Genomic DNA, 23,466 nt, shown 5'->3' with positions numbered 1-23,466 from the left:
TCAAATGACAATATACTTTTGCTCCCAATTGGCTGAGGTTTCAATACAGGCTGGAATAATTCTCTCCATTTGAAGAGAAAATACATTACAGCCGATTAGCCAGATCCAGGAAGAAAACCATTTCATCTCAAGAAAAGTCTGATTTATTGATATTAAAAAAAAGCAAAAAAAAAAAAAATCTGTCTTTTGGGACACCTGGGTGGCTCAGCAGTTAAGCATCTGCCTTTGGCTTGGGGCTGATCCTGGAGTCCTGGGATCAAGTCCCACGTTGGGTTCTTTGCATGGAGCCTGCTTCTCCCTCTGCCTGTCTCTGCCTCTCTCTCTATGTCTCTCATGAATAAATAAATAAAATCATTTAAAAAATCTATCTTTTGAGGGGTTTATTAATGTTGCTAAAAGTCAAAGAGTACAATAGTTCTACTTTACTTTTAAATAAATCATTGCAGGCAGCCCCAGCGGCTCAGCAGTTTAGTGCCGCATTTGGCCCAGGCGAGATTCTGGAGACCCGGGATTGAGTCCCATGTGGGGCTCCCTGCATGGAGCCTGCTTATCCCTCTGCCTGTCTCTCTCTCTCTCTCTCTCTCTCTGTCTCATGAATAAATAAATAAAATTTAAAATAAATAAATCATTGCTTAATTTGTCGGATGTTATATCATTCTTGGTGCCTGGCATATAATAAGGGTTTGATAACTGATGAATGAATGAATGAATGAATGGGCCAGACACATATGTTGAATCATATCAAGGTCATAACATAGAAGCACAGATTGTAGGCTTCAGAATCAGGTCCCACAATTTGTCAGTTTGGATAAATTTGGTCAGTTACTTCATCTGAGCCTTAATTTCCTCATCTAAAAAATAAAGCTAATAATAGTATTTCCCTCATAGAGGTTTTAAAAAAATGAAATGAGACAATTAATGTAAAGGTGCTTCATGGTTTGAAGCACCTAATAAGTGTTCCATTCATTTGTACCTCTTTGCTTTATTGAAAGCCAGGCACTAACTTACATAAACAATACAAACGAGAAGCATGTTAGATAGGACAAGTATGTTTCTCCCAATAAGCTCTACAACCAACTCTTAGGTCTGGCTGGGATATCATGTGAGGAAGGACACTGATGCTGAAACTGGACTCATCATGACATTTAGTAATATCTGGATTCGGTGTGGGAGTGGAGAGGAACCACAAGCACCGGGCAGTGTCTGGCACATGGCATGTGATCAGGGGACAGTTTTAGAAAGAAGTTTCCTTCACCGTGCCGAGCTTAGAATTTTATAAATGGATGAGTCCACTGAAATAAGATTTTACTTGAAGACACATAAAATAAATTTAAACCCAGAGCTGGGAGTATTCTGTATTTTGGATTAAATAGGGAGGAGCAGGGCCCTCCATCACCCTAAATCCTTAAAGCTCAAATCTTCCAACATTTTACAAGTTGGAAAAATTGAGGACCAATCAGGCAAATTGCGTGATTGTACGTGGTCCCTTTTGACTATAGCCCTAACTGCACAAATCCTTACTGATAAAGAAGGAATAAAAGAGGAAAGACTACAGAATACTTCTCCCCTATGAAAAATTCAAACCGAGCTGAGTGAAACATGACTTAGCAAACTCACAAAGTGCTTATGCATTTTTAAAAGAGGCAGCTCTGCAATCTACCCACACTTCAAATTCTCCACCTGCTAATGGTTGTGAACACAATGCACATCATTTACAGCAACAGCTGGGAAAACTGCTTTCCCCTGTCTTCTCTGTCAATGATGTAGGAGCCTGCCAGTCTGGGAGCTAGGTGGCCAGATCTAATTTATTGAGCCTGCTGAAAGACTTTCTTGGTATCCCAGTTGAAAAGTCAATAATGGCCAAATTGATGTTTTTATAATTCTGCTAACCTTGGAAAAGATATTTCATAGTAGAGATTGGGAATAGGCAGGCTGTGCAAACTTCTGAGAAAAATACCTTTTCCAGCTTGGTAATCATCCTTTTTTCCTTGCTTTTCCACTCATGGACATTTGGCCTTGGATGGGGCCAGCTGGGGCTCCTCATTAAGAGGTGGAAAATTTGGGTAAGAGCAGACAGTTAAATCATTCATGCATCAGTCAGTGCCAGTCAAGAAAATAGGCATTGCACCTGTAATCTTCAAGGGAGAATTTAATATAAGGAACTGGTTAAACAGGTATTGGAGGGATGAAAAAGATGCAAAAACATAGCACTGAAGAGACAAAGATAGTGCTATACCACATTTGGGGCTGAGGAGACAAATCAAACGAAGATGGGGTTATTAGAACCTGGAAGCTTGCAAGAGACACTCTGCAGAGGTAGGACCCAGGCATCTGAGGAGGGCACACTGCCTGGCGGTCCTGGCATCTGAAGGGCCTTGCTCTGCAGAATAAAGAACAAAACAAAACTGGGACCTGGGACCAACTGCTTCTGAGGTAAATGAGGCTGAGTTGATGCTGACGAGCAGCAAGCAGACAAGGGGCCCTCGTCGGCTCCATTCCTACAGCCTCCCTCTCACAAGCCCCACAGCAGGACAGAACCCAAAGGAAGCCCACTGGGCCAAGGCCAAGTGTGGCCAGCTGAATTTCAGCCCCAGTATCACGAGGCAGAATCAAGAGGCGTGGGCTTGGGGCTGAGAGACAACAGCTTAATAAGAACACGCTGACCCTGCCAGGGGTTGGAAAGAAAAGAAAAACGTGGTACTTGACCTGCTAGAACAGGGGCTCTAACACACGAGTCAGGAAATGCAAACAACAGAAAACTACCACGGAGTTCAGTTCTCACCCTGCTGCCCTTTCTTATACCTTAGGGTTTGTATTTACTCTCCCTCTGCCCAGACAGTTCTGTTTCCGATGTTCACCTGTTTAGTTCTTTTCTGTCCTCCAATGCTCGGCTGCAATATCGCTTTCTTAGGGCCTCACCTCTATCTCCCAACCCGACCAAAGCCAGTCCCAAACTCCTGCCCACCTCTTTTGCACCACTGTTATGTGTGATTATGGAGGTGTTTCTATGTTTGTTTATTCAGTGTCTGTTCTCCCACACTTGACTGTAAGGCCCCTGTTCCCTTCTGGCACACTCTAGGCCACATACAGACCAGGGTTTCAGGGCATGTCATAGCAGATGCCCAGGAAACATTGGCATGAGAAATGAATGGGAGAGGAAATGGATGATGGTAGAGAAAATAAATTTTGGTTTAGGGTGTGTGAAAGAGGCAGTAAACCTTCTACACACACACACATACACAAAGGAATGAAAAATCTGACATGCAAAGGTAGTCAAATTGGAAAATATTTAGGCATACCACTGGGTGTGTGACAAATTTGCCGACCAGAAGAGTTAACAGCAAGATCCACTGGCATATCCAGAATTGAATAAATGTATGTATATGCTTGTGTGTATACACACAAAAATAATTTTTGATTGATCATCATTCAATTATTTATTGATATAAAAAATCCTTAAAGACATTACACAACTTCAGGGGAAAATTAACTTTCCTAACCATTCAACCATGCTCTCTATTCATATCATTTTCCAATTTGGTGAGGCTCAGTCATATCCGCCTGGCTCAGGATTTTCTCTCTGAATAAAACAACATGATAGTTTGCATAAGGCAGGAAATCCTGAATTCTGACTTCCTGGCCTGCTGCCTTGCTCTTTCAACGTTCCTGGATGACACACTAATTTCATTTTCCAAGGTCTTTTGCCCTTTTCTTGCTTTCTTCATCTCCATTGTATTTCCTCCTCCTGGTCTCAGCATTTTTCTGTTAAGATCCTACTTAGTTACTCCTGCCCCAAAAGTCCTCATTTCCCTGTTTCATAAGCAAGTCCCTCGGCCCATCCTGATCTCTTTTCATATCCGGGCTTCCAGCTCAGTCACTCCCTTTTACATTTTCTGCACCAATTTTTCACAAGCTTGAACTAGTCCAAACAACAACTCCCCATAAAACTCTTCTCAATCAATATCTCAAGGTCTTTTGTCTCTTAGAATGAAATGTACATGTAATTATTATAGGGTTTGTTTTCCCCTATTTTTATTTTTTATTCATGAGAGACCCAGAGAGAGAGAGAGGCAGAGACATAGAGAGAGGGAGAACAGACAGAGGGAGAAGCAGGCTCCCTGCATGAAGTTTGATGTGGGACTCGATCTCCAGAATCCCAGGATCATGACCTAAGCTGAAGGCAGATGTTTGACCACTGAGCCACCCAAGTGACCCTATTCGTTCCCTTTTCCAATAGAAATATCTCTTTTCTTCCTTTTGTGAACTACCTCTTTTTGATTCCATATGGTCCCAAAGGAACTGTCACTCATGCTGCCATGCCTGGCCACAAGAGGAGGATATCTAACCCGTATCTGAACTTTCCATGTCCCAAGCATGGGGCCCAAGTTGTATGAATCAAGTCTTCACTGAAATTCTCCCACTGGAGTTTATAGGTAATGTATGTTCTATGATGTGGGATGTTGTAAAGCCAGGGGAATATCAGTTCACTGGCCATCTTGCCTACAGGTGGAAGAGAACATTCATGCACAAAGAAGCCCATCTAGACAGGCAAAGCTGACCACAGTCAAGAGACAGAGCCCTACAGTATCTCCATGTTGTCTCAAGTTGGCCCCATTCCTAGGCTTATAATTTCATAAGCCAGAAATTCTCTTTGCTTAATCTAGTGCGAGTTAGTTTTGCCTTAAATATGGAAGAGTCTTGAACACAACATCACATTCATATAAACACTTAATGTCTAATTTACCTTTAGCATCCTCTGAGCACTTGGTAACTCTGGCACTAAAGTTGGTTGGCTCTTTAGGGACAGGTACTCTTACATGGCTAAACTACTTTAGAGGTAACTAGTTTCTTTTATGGAATGGTACATCGTCTCTAGACTAGTTCCAACAAAGTTGATTAAAATTCTCAGGAGATATATTCAGATTCTCTGTTACTGGTTGTACACAGTCATTCTAGTAGTGGATAACAGCTGTACTTCCAAAGCCAGAAACTTAACATAATAATATAGATATAAATGTTGAGGGTCCCCTTTGTGCTGATTATTGTGCTCAGCACTTCATATAATCTTCATAATATTCTATGAGGTGGATGTTATTCTTTTGTTTTTATGGAAGTGGAGATTATTGCCCAAAGTGGTTATTAATTACCTGATCCAGTTTTAGAATGGACAAGTGACAAATTGAGAATTCCAATCCCAATCTCTTTTAATACAAAGCCTCTGCTTTTTGGGGGGACACGATAATCAATATTGCAAGAGTTTTCTACCAGAGATATTAAAAATTCTAATAGGCCCAAAGGGTTGAACTGTTGACTTTCAGACATGATAGCCCCAGTGATTTTAGCACTTCAGCCACTTTCAGAAGTAATCAACTAACTGAACAACTAACTGAAAATCCATAGGACTTATATAAGAAATCTTAGCTCTGTTGGCCAAGCCAACTGGAAAGAAGTGAAAAGGATAAAATGAAGGATGAAGTGTCATGGGTGCTCTTCCTGATGTGTGCACAAGCCATCTCCCTCCACCATGTTGCAATGCTCCCTCCACCGTGCCATCAATGAGGCCCTGGTAAGACCCAGCAGTATTTGAAGTATGCACTCAATTCGTGCAGGAAAAAGAGCTCTTTGTCAGTTAATTAAGATATAATAGTGACTAATACTGCTTAATGAATTTTGAACAACCAACCAATATGTGATACCTCCTCAAAAGGGGAAAAATCGAAACCTAACAATCTATGGTTTATTGGCAAATGCAAACCCAAACTTCTACTGATCCTGCTGGTAGAATTAAAAAAAAAAAAAAAAAAGCCAAATCAACCCGGAGAAGTTGTTTAAGGGTTATAGAATCCTGTGAATTTTAAAAGAATCACAGATGGGATCCCTGGGTGGCAGCGGTTTGGCGCCTGCCTTTGGCCCAGGGCGCGATCCTGGAGACCCGGGATCAAATCCCACGTCGGGCTCCCGGTGCATGGAGCCTGCTTCTCCCTCTGCCTGTGTCTCTGCCTCTCTCTCTCTCTCTCTCTGTGACTATCATAAATAAATAAAATAAAAAATAAAAAAAATAAAAGAATCACAGATAACATTAAAAAAGTGTCTTAAAACATTTATAAATTATAAACTACTTTAAAGGGAGTTAGGTTAACCAGAAAACTTTGGACAATGATAAGAGCAGCCAACCATGAGAAGGGCCTGGATGATGGTTCAGAGCTCATTATGAGCAGGCCTGTGCAGAACTTCAGAGTATGAGAACCAGAAAGGACCTCAGATGCCTCTGAGCACCCTTGTTTTATAATGAGGAGAAAGAAAGTGGCCTAAGAATAACATCAGAGCTGAACTCCTAGTCTGGAGACCTGTCTGGGACCTTGCCAGAGACACACCTCAGAAGGTGTGGAGCTCTGTTGGCAATATCACACCCAGCTAGAGAGGGTTTCATGTATGGACAGTCTTTCGTCTGGGGCGGGAAAGCTTACAGGAAGAGATCACTGTTGCGTACAGTCAAGAGAACACAAGACAGAAGAGTCTGGAGGAAGCAGATTCCTGCCATATTACTACATGCCTAATGGGGAGGGACAGAGAGACAGACATGGAGACAAAGAAGGAGGGAGCATGAGTGGTACCTTTAACTGATGATGATGCTCACCTACGTTTGCACGTATGCTAAGCCACACATAGGGCCTGGCACTTTACCTGCACCATCTCACTGAATCATTACAACCAGTGAAGAGAGGTAAGTCATTACAACACTTAATTCACACCTCCTGAAGATGAGGCTCATGGGCACACACTTGCCTAGCTTTCAGGAAAATTCACATTCTATCAGAGGGATTTACTCAGAATCTCACAGGCCTTATTTTAAAGTGTATGAACCCACAGTGTAAGAACAAGTCTGACACCTCAGTGTGAATTAGTTCATCACAATGCTTGGACTTGACAGAGGAAGCCTAGGAATTCACAAATGGCATTAATGAAAGATGAGAATGTACCACATGTCATGTGCAATACTAAGTGCTTTACAAATATTTTATTCTAACAACACTCTAAGGCAGGGTTTCCCTGTTACTGACATTTGGGCTGAATAATTCTTTGCTGTGGGGACTGTCCTGTGCGTTGTAGGATGTTATCGGCAGGCCATCCCTGGCCTCTCTATCCTCTACTGCCTTCTTCAATCAAGACAATTCAAAACATCTCTGGGTATTGCCAAATGTCCTCTGAGCAGCAAAATCACCTCTAGTTGAGAACTGTTGTTCTAAGGTAAAGAATATTCCTATTTTATGATATTTATGGAACTGAATTCTACAAAATTTGACTAATTTGCCCATGAATCACAATGGTGGTAAAAGGTGAAACTACAATTTGATTTTTGGTACATCTGACTCCAAGAGTCTTACCTGTTCCACTGTTATACTGTGATGCTCCTGTAAACACTGCTTTTCTGAAAGGAGCTTATGAGGCAAAACCAATCCTCCCATTCACAGTAAGTTCCAAAAGAAGCCAAATGCAAAGAAGTGAAGAAAACGGAGTTGCCTTTTCACCTTTCATAAAATGGAAAACAAAACAAAACAAAAACAACACTTCATCTTCACCAGGCTATCCTCAGATAACAGAATAAGAAGATTTACAAAATTTAGCAGCTTTGTCTGAACATGTTATCTCTGCTAATTGGCCACTGGTTCAGTCATTCTTTACATTAGGATTTCAAAATGGGACAATGGTGGCTCTGCCCAATGATTTTCCCACATAGCTCTAGGCTATATTAATCACCACGTAATGATAAGTATCGAAGTTAAAGTGAGTATTTACTACATTCCAAGTGTTGTTCTGTACTCTCCTTGCAGGAAATCTTATTTGAGATTTAAAAATACCCCTGTAGAGCAGGCTTTACTGTTACTCACATTTTACAAAAGCGCTAACTGAAGGACAGAACTGGTAAACGACTAACCCCAGAGTCTTAAAGAGACAAGCTGTGATGCAGGCTTGGAATTTCCATAACAAGGCAGGCAATAATTAAAGCCTGTGGTTCAGTACTTGGGCTTTACAATCAAAGAATCCTGAATGGAGCACAACTCTGCTGGTGGCTTGCAGTTTCCTCATCTAAAAATGTTAGAAATAATACTTTTCTGATAGGAGGGTGAGAATTAAATGCTATTTGTCCATAGCATGCCTACAGTGCCTAGAATATACTCAATGCCCATTGAACAATGGGTTTTTATTAACGATAAATGATTACTTTGATACCTAAGTTGGCAATGCTGATAGTAGTTACCGTCGTGAAATATTTAAAAGGTAATTTCAATAATGACAACTTGACAGGTAATTTCTTGTTTCTTCTGCTTTTCTTTGTCTTCCTATTACTTAACCTGGATCTCTACTTTCTAGTCTTAATATCATGGATCCCACTTGCATAGATTGATAAAATTTAGGAAAACATCTCTGAAGGACAAATATATTAGTAGGTAAGCTCTCCCCTTGGCTCTGGGGCAAGAATTGCCATATGTGACTTGCAGTGACTCTAAGGACAGTAAGAATTCCTGAAAGAGGGTAAAACGGTGATGATAGTTCACTATTACACCTTTATATATGATTCCCCTGTTGGTTTTTTTTTTAAGATTTTATTTATTTATTAGAGAGAGAGGGAGTGTGGGGGGAGGGGGGAGGAGGGAAGGAAGGGGCGGAGGGAGAAGGAGAAAGAATCTATAACAGACTCCCTGCTGAACTCAAACTGGGACCTACAACCCTCAGATCATGACCTGAGTGGGAAGAGCCCAACCCTCAACTGAGCCACACAGGCACCACCCCTTCCTGTTTTTCTTAAACCATAGTAATTACATACAAATACACAACCTCATAAAATTGTCCAACTGACCTCCTCTGATGGGGAGACATATCCTTCAGTCAGAGAAAGGAGCCCACCATTACCTACATGGTTAATTCACTTAAAACAGTCTTTGAAGTGGTTTACAGATATTTCCAATATAAATGAAAGCAAAGGAATGCTACCAACCTAAATTGGCACTAATGACTTTTAGGCAGCAAGGGACGGAAAATAATTCTCTCTCTGATAATCAGAGGGAAGTTAGATCGAAAGAGATATGAATTCTACATTTTTTTTGTCTTTGGTTATTAAATATATTCCCTTCTCTTAATTGATGATTAGATCCCTAACAACACATTCTTAATTGTTTACATTCTGAAAATAGTTGGGAAAGAACTTTAAAAAAAAAAAAAGATTTTATTTATTTATTTTAGAGAGAGAGCTTGCACAAACAAGCAGGGGGAGGGACAGAGGGAAAGGGAAAAGCAGACTCCCTGCTGAGCCCTGAGTCTGATATGGGACTTGAGCCCAGGACCCTGAGATCATGACTTGAACCAAAATTAGATGCTTAACTGACTGAGCATCCCTTAACCCACCTGGGCACCCCTGGGAAAGAGCTTTTTAAAAGAGAACAAAGCCAGGCATCTGGTTTAAGCCCCTTATTCTTGGTTTTGGTTCAGGTAATGATCTCAGGGTTGTGATCTCAAGCCCAGAGATTGAGCCCCACATGAGGATGGGTGCTCAGCGAGGAGTCTACTTAAGTTCCCTATCCCCCTGCCTCTCTGAGAGACAAAACATGAGAGAAGAGAGAGGGGAAGGGGGCAGGGGAGAGGGAGAGGAGAAGAGGACTTCTGGATGAGCAGAGAGCCTGAAGTGGGGCTCAAACCCAGGACCTCATAATCATGATCTGAGCTAAAGGCAGACATTTAACAGACTTAGCCACCCAGGCATCCAAATAAATAAATCTTAGAGAGAGAGAGAGAGAACCAAAAGAATGGTATAAGAGTCCAATTTCATTTTTCTGGATGTGATTATCCAGTTTTCTTAGTACCATTTATTGAAGAAATTATCCTTCCTCATTGAGTATTTGTGGCTCCCTTGTCAAATGTTAGTTGACCATATATATATGGTTTATTTCTGGGGCTCTTGATTCTGTCCTATTGAACTATGGAGTCCATTTTTATGTCAGTACCATACTGTTTTGGTTTCTATTGCTTTGTCACATAGTTGGAGGTCAGAAAGCCGTGTTCCTTCTCAGGATTGCTTTGGCTATTCAGGATCTTCTGTGGCTTTATACAAATTTTAGGATTTTTCTTTCTTTTTTAATTTAAATTTTTATTTATTTATTTTTTTAAGTAAACTCTACACCCAGTATGGAGCTTGAACTTACAACCCCCAAATCAAGAGTCACATGTTTCACTGATGGAATCAGCCTGGCATCCTGTTTTTTTCTTCCTATTTCTGTGCAAAATGCGATTGGAATTTTTTTTTTTTTAAGATTTTATTTATTTAGTTGAAAGAGAGCACAAGCAGGGGGAGTGGCCAAGGGAGAAGCAGGCTCTTGTCTGAGCAGATAACCTGATGTGGAGCTTGATCCTGGGACACTGGGATCTTGACCTGAGCTGAAGATAGACACTTAACTGAGCCACAAAGGTACCCCACCACTGGAATTTTGGTAGGGATTACTTTATCTTAAAATAGATTAAAGACTTAAGCATAAACCCATAAAACTCTGAGAAGAAAATATAGGGGAAAATCTCCTTGATAACTGGTCTTGATAATGCTGTTTTGAATATGACACCAAAAGTACAAACAGCAAAAGCAAAAATAAGTGGGACTACATCAAACTAAGAAGCTTCTGTACAGCAAAAGAAACAATCAGAAAAATTAAAAGGCAATGTATAGAAGAGGAGAAAGTATCTGCAAATCAAGTATTTGATAAAGGGTTAATATTCAAAATACATAAAGAATTCCTGTAACTCAATAACACACACAAAAAAAGATTAAAAAATGGGCAGAGGAACTGAATAGACATTTTTCCAAATTAGATACACAAAAGGCCAATAGGTACATGGAAAGGTGCCAGGATGAGGAAAAGGTTGGGAGTTGGGCAGAAGATAAAGGTAATGAGTTAAATCTGAGAATTCTTATGGGCCTCTAGAAGAGCCAAATTGATAAATCCTGACCTCTCTCCTCACAAACACAATTCCAAATTCCATTTTTTCCCCTGCTTCTCCTCTAATTCCATAAAGATGTCTTTGTTTCAGCAATTCTATGTGATATGCTTGCAGCCATACAGTGGTCTAGAGTAGAATGGTATAAAACAGAAAAGTGACCCCAGCAATATGAATATAAGATGTCTTACATTTTTTATCAGACATTCAGTTTTACTCCAGTGTTAATCTTGTCTTTCATTAAAATATAAGCCCTTGGAAAGTAAGTTCCCATTTGAAAGAGAATTTCTGACTGAAAATCATGCTCATTCCACTTTGACAAAGATTTGAGAAGAATCATGACTTAGCAGGAGATTAGAAATTGTGAAACCTAGTATTTGTACAATACTTAATAGATCATAGAACCATTTTCATTCTATACTTCATTTGATCCTTATATTTATTCAATCAGCACTCAACTAATACTTGATGGCTCTCTGATAGACACTGTCTAGGCAATGGGTTCAGACCTAGCCACAGGGGTTTACATTCTGGTAAGAAAGATAAACACTAAACAAGTAAAAGATAATAAGATTTCAGGTAGTGTTGAAGGCTGCAAAGAACATAAGATAGGATAATATGATGTAGTGAGTTGGGGTGAGAGGGTTGTGATCAATAGATGGACTGGTCAGATGGCATCTCCAGAAAAGGTGACATTTTAAGCAGAGACCCAACATCCAAAAGAAGGCAGCCTGTGAAGATCATGTAGAACTCATTACAGGCAAAAGTACATCAAATGCAAAGGTCCTGAGGTAGGAATAAGATGGCATGTGCAGAGAACAGAAAGAAAGCCAGTATGGCTTGAATGTGGTGAGAGAGGAAGACGTGTAGAAAATGAAGTTAGAGAGACAAGGGCAAAATCCAGCAGGACTGCAAAGGTGACAATCAGGAGTTAGTGTTTTATACCAGGGCATTAAGATGGATGGTTTTAACAGGGGAATTACGTGACTTTAATTTATCTTTGTTACAAGCTAACTCTTGCTGCTCTCCAGAGGATGGCTTATTGGTGAGCAAAGATGGAGGCAAGAAAGCCAGGCTATTCCAAAGTCCAGGCAAAAGATAATGGTGACTTCTAGAGTAGAGGTAGAGAGCAGGGACTCTATGAGACACATGTCCTTATTCCCACTTTACAGATGAGGAAGGTGAAGCTCAGGAAAGCAAAGGATTTGTCTGAGCTGGGTATAACAGCAGAGAACTTTTATGTTATAAATTCAGTTCTTCCCCATTATGCCATGGTTTTGTCAATAGGAAGGCATCCCAATATATAGATATTGAAATCTTCCACAAGCAATCTGGTTTTCACAGAAGATGTTCTGTCTCTAGCCCTATCCTGTACATCAGAAGCCTTACTTGGTTAGTCCTGCACCTGCTGGGGTTATTTGATTGACTTCACAAACTGGGAGCCTGGAGTTTAATTCTACAATCAGGAATCATTATATTGTTTGTAAACAATGACAGACTATGATAAATATGCATTCTAGGTAATTACTTCCTTCCCATGTGCCGTCTTTACTTTCTCATTTCCATCATCCTGTCACATCTGAGTACCTGATTGTGTGTTCCCTACCACAGGCAGAGAGAGAATAGCTGCGAACACATTGAAATGCAAGAAGACAGTCCCGTATCCTCTAGGTTGTCAGAAACAGGAGCCAAGCCCGAAGTTCAAACACCAATGAAAATTAACAGATTTCAGCATGTTCAGTTTTATATTATTCCTTTGGTTTGTACATTTCTATTCAAGAAACAGAGTTTCTAATAGATTTCCATTACATCCCAGCCCATGAAGCTGGATTAGTAAAGAAACAGTAAATCAAATTGCATTAGGGTCTAAGACATTTGGTGTCTTTCTTTTTTCTTTTTTGTTTTAACAGCAGGACCAAGGCGTAGTTAGTAAACATTTTAGGACAGGGTTCCTTTATCTACAGAATAACAGCCTCTGCAGCAGAATTCTTGGAACGCAGAAAGAAGTCTCCATATGGTTTATTAAATACCAACAATTCACATATGGTACAGTAAAGGTGGTGTATAAATCAAGCGGCAGTTTCACATGGCGGGAAAGAGCCTGGATGTGACTTCAAACAAATCCCGGTATGAATCGCACTTCTACTAATCACTTGTGTGACTTGTGCGAGTGCCAAACCTCAGTTTGCTCACCTGTAAAATGGGAGCAATAGCAGTACCTGCCTCATGGGGTTGAGAAGTAAATGGAGAGTGCTTTGCTTGGTGCTTGGCCCCTGAACTAAACATATTTGTCACTGTTGTTACCAGTTATTACTATTATTACAAATAATATATTAGTAATATATTATTACTAATTATAAGTAATTAATAATCATCAATCTATTATTACAGATTATTCCTTAATCTCTTTCTCTCATGTAAAGAGAATGAATTGTATGTACAATATGTTTTTTCTTTCCCCATCAACGGGGCTAACCCTTTGGTTAGCTCCAGCCCTACTCTACTGAACAGAAGTCCATCTGAACAGCCCCACAGGTGAGAAGATGGCTGGCTTACATTTCAGGATATAGTGAAGACCTTGAGTAAGGGTTCCTCTGTTACATGGCAGGTGGCACACTACGCCAGTTACGGTATGAGAACTCGTGTCCCAGGCCCTGATCTGATACCAACAAGTTATATAACCTTGGCCAAATTCCTAAAATCCCTATATTTTTCTTATTCCTAATTTTGACAGGTATTATTCCCCCACTTCCACCTTGCTAGCTTCTATTAAATGAGAATATTCATGAATGTATTCTACAAAGTTATAATAACTTCACAGCATATAAATTTGAGGTAGAATTTGTATCTTCGGTATTACCATCATTTTCATTGTCCGTCTTCAGATTAGTCTCATTGGCATTGGATTATTCTCCTTAGCAGGACAGAGGAAATTCTTGACCTGGTTTTTTGAATCTCTCCTTAATCTAGTCTCCTTCCACTACCCATATTTACTCCTTAGTGTTTGTACATTAGGTTTCTTGCCCCACTGACTGATCAGACTGTCCCTTTGCCTGGATAACTCATCAGTGAAGAGTCAGCTTAGTTGCACCTCTCTAGAAAGCCTTCTGATTTCTACCATACCCAACCCCAGTGGTCCTGACCCCTCTTCTGTGTCCCCACCTTTCACCTGGGCACATCTTTCTTGCACTTACAGCACTGTGTTGTGCTTTGTAGGTGGACCCTATATCAAATTCAAGGCCCCTCACCAGCAGGAGCCATGCTCATTCATCTTCTATGCCCACAGGAAGAGCAAAATTTTTGGCATATAAGGGCCACCTCACCGTGGTCACTGAGTAAGCAAATAAATGAAACACCTTTTGGTCAATGAGGCTATCTGACCACAGATTCATTACATATTTATTACATTTAAGTATATATAGTCCAGCAATCATCACCTTCTCTCTTTCTTTCTTTCTTTCTCTTTCTTTCTTTCTTTCTTTCTTTCTTTCTTTCTTTCTTTCTTTCTTTTCTTTCTTTCTTTCTTTCTTTCTTTCTTTCTTTCTCTCTCTCTCTCTCTCTCTCTCTCTCTTTTTCTTTCTTTCTTTCTTTTTAATATTTTATTTATTTATTCATGAGAGACACAGAGAGAGAGGCAGAGACACAGGCAGAGAGAGAAGCCGGCTCCATGCAGGGAGCCCAATGCAGGACTCGATCCGGGGACTCCAGGATCACGCCCTGAGCCAAAGGCAGGCGCTAAATTGCTGAGCCACCCAGGCGTGATGATCACTTTTCATTTCAACTTTATACTTCATGTGAGTATAGGCTCATTTGTTTTCTCAACTAAGTTACTCAAAGCTTAAACTTCATTTTTCATCTATGGTTATATGCATTTTATTCAGAAAATTTCTGTTTTCTCCTCCTCTCAGATCTTTAGAGACCACTTTTGAATAAAAGCAGTTTGTATAGCATAAGGTGTAAGAGGATGTTAAGGGAAAGACAATTTTAAAGAGTTGATCTTTTCAAATATTCATCTTAACAGTCAATGCAAGAGGTTGATTTTCTTGTTTGTTTTTACATCCGCCAGGAAAAGAGATGTGGTATATAGTCTCAAAGAAAGTGTTGCCAACATGAATTCAAAAGCCTAGATCTACCCAGCTAAAAATGTATCACTCAAAAATACATTCCCCAGTTAAATGAAATCATTGAATCATGCATTAAGGAAAATGAATAGTAAACCTGAGACCATGGCAATTTACCTTCTTCAACTGAATGAAACAATAGGCAGAAGAAGTTTGATACCAAAATTGCACTGTAATATGTCCCTAATGAGTCTAGCCTGTGTGTGTGTAGTATGTGTAGGGACTGGGAATTAATGGAGAGGAACAAAGTAACAGAGAAAGTCAGAGAGAAAAAAAATACATATTGAGTTGAGAGGCAGGTTGTATTTTCAGTTATAGTTAATTTTATTTAAAAGCATGTAGATATTTTCTAAGCTAAAATGTTAGTGTTAAAGGTAAGAAAGCAGTACTTTATTCTCATGCTACCCCTCTTGTTCAAAATTCCAGCAAAGATGAGATTGGGAAGGAAATATGCAAAGAATTTAAAATAATGAAAATATACAAGGAATTTAAAATAGTAAAAATATAAAGAAGAATTATATGTGCCTTTTTATTTATTTTTTTATCACTACAAGACCTGTTTATTTAGTTGAGTTTCAAAACTGCAACAGTTGTTCTGTCCTGAAGGCACAGGTACCACCGTCATCAGCATTAATTAAAATATTAATAAACATAGGTAGTACTGGAAGTTATCTCTAATTATGATTGAATAATGAGTAAAGCAGCATGAAATACCATCTAAAAATGCTTTCTTCAATTGGCTTATATCTGATTGAAAGCATAGGTCTTTTATCATGTTTTGCAAAGGTATATGTGCCTTTTAGTTACCTAGAGAAAACAGATTAAGTTCTAAAATCACAGTCATGTTCCTATTACTTGAAGATGACATGGGTACTACATATGTTTTGCTATGGGTAGAAATTGTGCAAGTTTGGTACAATTTGAAAATGGCATACATAATACGAGACATGGCAACAACTTACAGTTTATCTTTGAATCAAGTTGACATTTTTAACACATGTAAACACTTTTTAACACTGGGCATAAGCTTCTCTTTTGTGATGCTGCTGGAGAATCAGGCAAGGACCCAGGTACCAACACAAATGTACTTGGAGAACTGTACCTCTATTCAGGCATTCTCAGATTGAGTCATTCCCAGTTTATGGAAGTCCTTTTTTTTTTCTTCTTTTTTTTTTTTTTTTTTTAAGATTTTATTTATTTATTTATTTATGAGAGTCATAGAGAGAGAGGCAGAGACATAGGCAGAGGGAGAAGCAGGATCCCTGCTGGAAGCCTGATGTGGGACTCAATTCTGGATCCTGGGATCACACACTGAGAAAGGCAGACACTCAACCACAGAGCCACCCAGGCATCCCTGGAAGTTTGCTTCTTAAAAATCATAGGCTACGAAAGCCTCCACTTCAGTATTTAACTGCTCTTTTTGAATATTGCTAGTCCTGCCTAGGAACACTCTTCTCCCTTTACCTTGCTACTAACCTTTCAGACTGCTACAATCCCTTGCTTCCCTACTAAACCATCAGGGTCAACCATCTTCCCAATTCAACTCCCTTGCATCATACCACCCGTTCAATTAATCCTGCCTTCATGTCATTGCTCAGCCAGAGGGATCACAGTAGCTGGCTGGGGCTTACCCCAGGGGTCCACACCAAATTCATTTATTCTCCACCCTTCCCTTCTCTTGGTCTCCAAATTATCTGCCACTCTGATCTCTACCACAGTGTCTGGTAAAACTAAGTACTACTGCAGAAATTGAATGTGCCTCTCTCTTGTCAAATGGTGCTGGAGAACCACGTGCTGAGTACTCCGTTTAGTAGGGAAATGCATTCTGGCTAAACAAGGAGGGGTCATCTCACACTTCCAAAGGGAGGAGGTCATGTAGAAGCAAAAGAAAGTTAGAGACTCCCTACTTGCCTCTCTCTCATCTGCTCCAAACTCAGAAGTGTGCACACCCCTTAATGGTGCCATGATGAAGGAAAGGAGGAAGGATCTGCTACAACTCACAAGGAAAAGCTGGGGGTAGAACCACTCCAGATAGCAGGGAGCCAGTGACCTCTTGGGGCCTTCCACCTTATACCAATCATTGCAAAGCCTAAGACCCCTGCTATGCTTTAGAATGTAAGCTCCATGAGACTGAGGGATTTTTAATCTCTTATTTATTGCTGCATCCTCAGTGCCTAAAAGAATATCTACACAAAGTAGACACTAACCCAAAAATATCGATTAAATGAATCAGTGTAGTGCACTAGCTTTGGCCATTATATATCTCCATCACCATATTCCTATTCTAGGAAACATTAGGTAGAGTAGCCTTTTACAGCTCTAAATATCCCCAAAGCAGTCACCAGATTACTTAATGACACTTTTCTTTCTTTGAGGAAAAATGGCAGTAAGATAGTAGCTTAACGTAGTGTCCTTAGTAAAGATAAACAATTCTGTGTGCACCTTTCTCAGAATGATGTATCCCACACTACTACAACAACAACAAAAAAAATAACCGACACTTTTTAAAGTTTGCTTGAGAAATATGCTTAGAATTTTACCTGCTTGCCATGTAATGGTGCTCGTGAAGATCATTGAGAATAGTACTGGACATTAAATGTGCCTCAAATTAGGTAATGGAACTCCTAGTGGATTCTATTATTACTGGTCATATTTGCCCAGAGCAACTAGGAAGGAGGGTGAGAATAGGCCACCACCAGCTTGGATGCAGGTGCCTGCTTGTGAACAAAATCCCTAAGAGGATAGAGTACACGGTCCACATTATCTCAGATAAGGTGAAAAGAAAAAAGAGGAGATCTGAAGCAGAAAGTTGAAACTGCTGTGATAACTTCAGAATGTGGTGACCTCCTAATGTGGTGTTATAGATTTGGGACCTGTAATAAAAGTGGAACACAATCATCCCCTAGATGGACTCTACATTTTTGGTGACCTGAAACTTCAGGCCTGTTCTTTGTTTCTTTTCTTGTCACTAGGTTCCATTAAGACTATGAATGAAGCTCAGGTGTAATGCTTTCTTAAAATGAATCAAAACGTGGCCTAACCCAGAAAAAAAGACATATCCCTGACTCGTGCAAACAAACCCCTGGTGAAGGGGGAAAAGGCAATCCACACACCTAGCATGGCAAATAGAGAAAGACAGAGGAGCTTCCTTCAAAAAATTGAGTTATCAGTGAGGGATCTTTACATATGGAATCCCAGGACTTCGCATAGAAACTTTAATGATTTTTAAAAGCTTCTGATAACAATTAAAGACTCTAGCCACAAGCTTTAACATTGCTTCTATGAGAAAATATTTTTCATATTTGATATTTAAATAATCGCAGATACTTGGTTCATTCACAGTGGGCCTTAAAAACTCCCTAATCTCCTTAAAAAGCTGGTTGAAAGAATCAACATTTCCCGAACATTATCGGGGGAGATGATAGAGTAGTATGAATAATAATGAGTTTCCTATAAACCACACAGTTGATTGACTCTGTGTCCATGTGACAAAAACAAAAACAAAAAATATATAAAGTTGATATGGATACTTCTGATTCTATGAATGCTTTAATTTTATGAAAGATATGGGTGATTTTTTTAGCTTCAGTTTTATTTATCTATTTGAGAGACAGATAGAGGGGTAGGGAGGGGCAGAGAGAGAGGGAGAGAGAGTCTTAGGCAGAATCTGCACAAGGAGTAGAGCCCGATATGGGGCTTGATCTCACAATCCAGAGATATGATCCAATCTGAAATCAGAGTTGGAACCTTATCTGACTGTGCCCTTATCAGGTGTGCCCTTAACTTCACAGTTTGTTTGTTTTTAAGATTTTTTTTAACTGATATATAAAAGCTGAAAATTTGCATGGGGAACCTCCTGAATTCTAAGTTATGTAGCAAATAATGCACAGCATAAAGATTTAAGATAAGGACAGCATTGACATATATGTGTATGTGGTTTTAAGTCTATTGATTCACTTTTGATTTCTCCAGCATGGCCAGAACACTAGTTGGAACAATGGTATGCCAGTTTTGTCACTGAAAAAAATTTGAGAGGTCAATCCTCTGATCCCAATACATGTCTCATCTCCATCTGCTAAATTTACTGAGTTTGGCTGAGCTCAATGTTACACTGAGAGCTTTTCCAGGAGGTCACACTGGAGTCAAAGGCAGCCACCTCTGAGATCTTAGAGAAATCAATTCTTGTAAAGGGTTGGTATAGTTTAATATCTCAGTCCCGGATTGAGGCCAAGCTAAAACCAGTAGAGTAGGGAGCTACCATGGGATATGATAGCAGAATGTTGATGGCAGCGTCCTTCCTTTTCTGCCAAAAATACTTCTTTCACTGGCTAGTCAAGAATTCTCTCATAATAAAAGTAATAATCCAAACAACAATTACTGAATGCTCAGGAAATTGGTAGATTTTATATAGCTATAATCACATTTTACTTTTCATCCTGTGAAATAAATGATACTTCCTTCCATTTGCCAAATTAATAAATTGTGATTCATATTAACCGAGGACCATTTCCAAGGTTCCACAATTAGTGTAGACTCAGTCTAGGGGCTTCTGACACTAAATCCTATCATCAGTTCTCTAAGGTATTTTGTTTTTAAGAATCTTCTACAAAAATCTACACAGACCATAAAGACATCGCAGAGTGGTCAGGGGAGTCTGACAACTCGGGGTAAAACAGCTTCTTTTCTACATCATGGTGAGAGGAAAACTAGAATGACATGTATTTCACATCCTTTTTGATGGTGGGGGAAAGGGGAGCAGATTAGGAAGTCAAAACACACTGGTTGTTCATGCTGCTGCTGAACTCAACCTTTTTGCTGTTTCTTTCATCACAATGATGAAAGGCTGTGGTGTTTCATTGTGGTCCAGTTTTGGCAGCTGATTTGGCAAATGACCAAGGTTAACTAGTGATTTTCAAATGCTCAAAGTGGATATGCTAAACCCTATATTTTAAAAACTGGATACCATAGTTTCCTATAGCAATGCTCCCTCTCCTCTCTTCCCTCCTCTGCCCCCCTCTTCTTCTCTCCTTCCTTCCTATCCCTCTCTCCTTCCTTCCTATCTCCCTCTGTCCACTCTCACACCTCTGTCTCTCTCCTTCTCTCTCATATTAACAAATAATTAGGCACATCTTCCATATGACTTATTCTCTTCTCTTTCTCTGCCTGGAACAAAGATTCTCATGTATCACTGGATAAACTGCCATCCTGAAGTCTACCATATTTAGATTTCATTCTCTTCCTTGATTCACCTATCCTGTTCCTTGAGATGGGTTTTACATAGCATGTTTACATAGCATGTTCAAGTTCAGATTATCTGAGCATTTGCAGACATGTTAAATCTCAGGATTATGCTAGGTCCAATGCTCCTCAACATCAAAATACCTCTTGAAAGGTAAAAGAAACAATGGAATGTTTCTTCTAAATATGGAAGGGGTGCATCTTTCTAATGGCTCTGGCCAATGAGGAAATAGCCAGAACCAGCTATAGGATTAGCTAAGAAATAGAAGTGTCCATTTGTAATACCAATGAGAACAGACCAAGAGAAATTGGTCTGAGACTAATACAGTTTCATTCCTAAGTATAACATCTTTCCCTCTCCCTCCCTCCTGAATATTCACACTGCTAAGGGAGATGTGTGAGGTCCTTCTCACAGTTAATGAGTAAGGATGCTCAAGAGAAGTTTCTCAGAATACTTGCTTCAGAGCCAGGGCGTTGAAGTGATGAAACCCCAGTTCAAAATTGCCTCGGGAAATGCAATGCATTCATGTTCCAAGTACAAAGCCCCTCAAACTCACTTTGAAAATTTGCTTAGAGTCTAAATAAATCAAACTGAAAGACTTAATTATGAAATCCCAGAGCTGGTCATGAGGATAATAAAGTGCCTGGGTTTCTGTTTCAATAGATGTGTTAATATTTTAGCAGCCCCTAACTGCCTGTGCTCTATTTCACAATTCATGATTAAAGTTTGATTTTAATAGAGATTCAAAAAAAAAAAAAAAGTGAGATCCGTGTTGCAGTCCCTTAGTGCACTGGTTTGTCCTTTCTAACATGTAATTAAGGTCTCCCTCCTAGCCATTATCTCTTGGTGGGGTAAAATGAGCGTAGTCAAAGCTGAGCCTGATGGGGTAACCTGACCCAGACCACACAAAAACAGATACAGAATCACCAGTCGGCCTTTCCTGCATCCCTCTGTGCCATCTACCCCAAGTATAAGTTGGAGACTTAGAACGATTTTGATAAATTGACGACTATGCTGAAAAAAAAATCCTCTCTCTCCTCTAATTGGAAATCATAACTTGAGACCTCTACAGAATTGAGGAGTGAATGGAGGCAGGTTAAGTTGCTCTGAGAGACTCTTTAGCTTTTGCTATTCAGATAAAATATATATGAAGAGTAATAGGATCTATAAATCCTTCAATAGAGCCTTTTAAAAGGCAACCTCTACTATCTTAGTGGAAAACTCTCAAACTACACTTATCTTTTTAATATGTATATGTACATATACATATCCACTGTAAGAAAATTGGGGGAAAAGGTAGATAAGAACACTGAAAAAAGTTAAAATGACCTGAGATTCTATCACAAATGAATAACCATTTTTACTGTTTTGGTGTGAATCCTTCCAGACTTTATATTATCATTTGTCCACAACTATAAAAGATGATTTTGTGACATTATTTTTAATAACTTCATGGTAGATCACTGGTTGTATCAAAAGTTTATCTTATTTCAAACCAAGATAAGTTGTTTCGTGTCTACTGGGACTTAAATGTGATACAATAAAATCCATAAGGAAAAAGTGGTTTCTCATTTTTCCTAAGGGTGGAAGCATTAAGAAAAGGAGATTTGATTAAGAGAATATGGACACAAATAAAAATCTTTAATCCAGGGCTTAGCCTTTTAGAATCATGATTTAATCTAAAACAGGAAGGCCTCTTAGAGCTGTCATTTTAAAAATATGCTTGCTCTTGTCTCTGATGCTGTTTTAATGCAACTGCTGATAAGAATCCACTCCTCACAATATCAGAGCCAGACCAAGCATATTTTAAAGTGGCAGGTCTAATTTCCAACTGCAGCCTTGGTATTATGAATATAAATCATCATACGGAGAAGCAAACATCCAATAGGGGTCCTGGTCAGTAACTCATCCTTCTCGATAAACTTTCCAAAGACCAAAACTTAGTTTCTAGGAATTCATGGAGATAACCAGAGACAGCTGAGGCTTACCTCCAAGCAAGAATTGGTTTATATTTTCACACAGGGTTCAACAATGGACTCAGTATGATACAAGAAAACCTAAATTTACAGCGAATCAGCCATTTTCTTTGCCTTATGTTAAGATCATATACCTGTAATAGCCTTTAGATCTTTTACTTACAGGCTATATGGTGGTGATCAGACAATTAGTCACTTTAGGTAGAAGGGGGTAATTCTAGGCAAAGAGAACAGAAGTAAGAGGACAAGAGAAACAATGAATTTTAACAGTATAACTAGTTTGATATGACTGATACTTGGATTATTTGTGGGCTTACCAGTGAATTTCAACATGGAGAATTAGAAAAATCCAAAAGAGTTAGATTATTATGAAGTGACTTCTTGTCAATGGCTCTCAGGCACTGGAATCACCTGGAGAGCTTTAAAAAATGCAGATGTTTGATCCCACCATTGTGGCTTCTAATTTAATTGGTCGTGAGTACAATTTGGGCCTCAGGATTGTTTTTAAGATTTTATTTATTTATTTAAGAGAGAGAGAGTGAGAGAGCATGAGCAAGGGGAGGGGCAGAAGGACAAGCAGACTCTCTAGTGAGTGGGGAGCCCACTGCCATGCAGGGCTCAATCCCAGGACCCTGAGACCATGACCTGAGCCAAAGTCACACTGCTTAACCAGTTGGGCCAGCCGCATGCCCCTGGGTGATTGTTAAAAGCAGCATAGGTAATTTCAGTACAGAGAAGACCTGGAGATCCTCTCTTTTGGGCTATGAAAAGAAGCATGGATTTAAAGGATAATAATATATGAAATCATTATTTTTAAGTATGTAAGTATCATATTTAGATTTGTGTTTTCAAAATAATTGCTCTGCAGGTTTTGGAAGAAATGGCAGCGTTGACAGTATTATTTTTAAACACTCTAAATATTCACATTAAAGGAAAAAAGTAGAAAAAAGCATTATATATAGTCAATTAATTTATGACAAAGGAGTCAAGAATACACAATAAGGAAAGGACAGTCTCTTCAACAAATAGTGTTGGGAAAACTGGACAGCGACACACAGCAAACTGGACCCTCTAACTTCATGAACAAAAATCAACTCAAAATGGATTAAAGACTTAAATTTAAAACCTCAAACCATAAAACTCCTAG

At 39.4% G+C, this 23,466-nt stretch overlaps 1 protein-coding gene across 5 annotated transcripts in view; it reads right to left on the bottom strand.

The window, feature by feature from the left end:
- The window catches only part of KCTD16 (potassium channel tetramerization domain containing 16), a 260,538-nt gene that overhangs the window by 15,284 nt on the left and 221,788 nt on the right, over positions 1–23,466 (bottom strand). The window contains exon 1 of one of the 5 annotated variants that reach the window (XR_005355489.1): positions 17,645–17,731. The exons of the other annotated variants lie outside the window; for them this stretch is intronic. The gene's annotated coding sequence lies outside the window, so the exon portion shown is untranslated. Of the gene's footprint in view, positions 1–17,644; positions 17,732–23,466 lie in introns of those variants that run through there. 5 annotated transcript variants of the gene reach the window in all.

Source organism: Canis lupus, chromosome 2 (assembly GCF_011100685.1).
Source record: "Canis lupus familiaris isolate Mischka breed German Shepherd chromosome 2, alternate assembly UU_Cfam_GSD_1.0, whole genome shotgun sequence".
Taxonomy (NCBI): Eukaryota; Metazoa; Chordata; class Mammalia; order Carnivora; family Canidae; genus Canis; species Canis lupus.
The sequence above is the reverse complement of the archived record's forward strand: the minus strand, read 5'-3'. Positions and strand labels throughout refer to the sequence as shown.